Source organism: Fulmarus glacialis, unplaced genomic scaffold (assembly GCF_000690835.1).
Source record: "Fulmarus glacialis isolate BGI_N327 unplaced genomic scaffold, ASM69083v1 scaffold16964, whole genome shotgun sequence".
Classification (NCBI taxonomy): domain Eukaryota; kingdom Metazoa; phylum Chordata; class Aves; order Procellariiformes; family Procellariidae; genus Fulmarus; species Fulmarus glacialis.
This window is the reverse complement of record NW_009210072.1, coordinates 3,218-5,196: the sequence shown is the minus strand read 5'-3', so window position 1 is coordinate 5,196 and position 1,979 is coordinate 3,218. Positions and strand designations below refer to the sequence as shown.

General features: G+C 60.9%; 1 long non-coding RNA gene across 1 annotated transcript in view; it reads right to left on the bottom strand.

Annotated features, from left to right (window-relative positions):
- Nucleotides 1–1,979, bottom strand: part of LOC104076246 — a 3,960-nt gene that overhangs the window by 1,429 nt on the left and 552 nt on the right. The gene's annotated exons all lie outside the window — the stretch shown is intronic.

Here is a 1,979-nt window from a genome sequence, read left to right as displayed (position 1 = left end):
GAGGAGGAAGAGGAGGAGGAGGAGGAGGACTGGACGTGAAGGAGCCAGGCACAGCTCGGGACTGGGGCTGCAGCTGCTCCCAGAGCTGAGCGGAGCATGGTCCTGCCCAGCACCGGACCTTGGAGAGGCCCGTGCCCACCTGGGGGACCCTGCGAGGACGGGGGCTGCTGGCTACACCTACGCTACCTGCCTGGGAAAAGCTAGCGGCAGAAAAACAGCCTTCCCTTCCCTTCCCTTCCCTTCCCTTCCTTCCCCTTCCTTTTCCTCCCCTCCGGAGGTGTCGGGAGCTGCTGCTGCTGCCACAACCAAATGGGGTGAAGACTTCGATGTGAGCCATGTATGTGCACCAGCACAAGAGCAAGCAAGTGAGCGTGAGCCCCAGCACCACGGCGAGTGAGCACGAGCCTGGATGAGCACAGGTGAGCCCCACAGCGAGAGTGAGCAAGCTTGAGCCCAGAATGAGCGAGCAAGTGAGAGCCTAGGCGGATGATGACGTCCACAGCAAATAAGCGTAAGCCCCACAGCGAGCTGCCCTCCTCCTCCCCCCGTGAGCATGTGCCCACACCAAGTGAGCTGAGCATGGGGCTCCAGGAGAAGTGAGAGAGCGTGAACATGAGCTGACGGCGAGTCCAGAACCCGTCGGCGCACAGGCGAGCAGAAGGATGGGTGGCAGTGCATGAGCGCCTGCGTGCACTGGTGCACAGCAGCAAGCATGAGCAAGAGAAACGGCGGGGAGCGAGGAGAAGCATCCACCAGCACTGAAGTGCAACAGTAAGCATGACCATCGACAACAGGAGACCTACAGGGCATCTTCAGGGAGGCGTGAGCACACAGAGGAGGGGAGGGCTAGTAAGGAAACAACCATGCGTCAGGATCCGCTGCGAAGGGCGGTGTGTGCTGGGAGGAGGAGGTTGGTGGGGGCAGCCTACCTGCCGGGCAGCACAGGGAGCGGGGGCGAGCACGTGCGCTGGGGAGGGGCTGGGAACACGTGCATACAGAGAACCGGGAGGTGTATGAGATGCAAACCGCGGGGAGCGCGTGGAGCATTCAGGACATCAGAGCAGATGCTTCCGGGATGTCAGAAGCTGGGGGAGATGGGTACACTCCCAGCACGAGGAGTCGGGGGAATCTGGGATGCCAATAGTGCAGTGAGAGCAATGGGGCACGGGACATTGGGAATTTACGTGATGTGGGTCCAGAGCAACGGCAGCTGTTCACACAGGGTAACACGGTGCAACACATACAAGGACTTTGTGGTGGCCAGTTCCACAGACAGCAGACACGGGTGTACTGAGCAATGGTGGCTGGAAAGCACACTTAGATGGGGAGGAGGAGACAGGCCTGAGCCCAGCACATTTACAGGGGCACCAGGGGGAGAAGAGCACATTTACATGGGGAACAGAGGCTATCTACGCTAGACATGGGGACTAGGAGTATGTGCACACTAACAGCAAGGGGAAACTCGTGGGCTGCGCTAACAGCGAGGGTAAGTGTGTGGGCAGGAGTGTGTGCACGCTGCGTGGACGGGTGTGTGCATGGTGTGAGAGCGTGCTGAGAGGCAGGCTGCAATTCAACCAGCAGAGATAATAGCTGCAAACATACCCTGCGCCACCTGGGGCCCACGGCTTTGCTGGCTCCCTAATGCCTCCCCTCCTCCAGGCCCCACAGCAGTTCCCAGGCGCACCGCTCAAGTCACACAGACGCGGGGTTTGGGTACTGGAGCGAGTGGGGCCCAGTGCCATGCGCTGGGCTCTGCACAGCACCACCTGGCACAGCACAGCTGGCACCAAACAGGAGGCCCAGTCACCAGGGGCTTCGTGCCACGCTCGGGGGACAGGGCCCCGAGGAGAGGAACAGCATGCTGTGCACGCACAAAGTGCAGCTCTCCCCAGTACAGATCAGGGAGCTCTGCTCACGCACACCCACTATGCCCGCACACCCACTATGCACGCACACCCACTATACACACACACCCACTA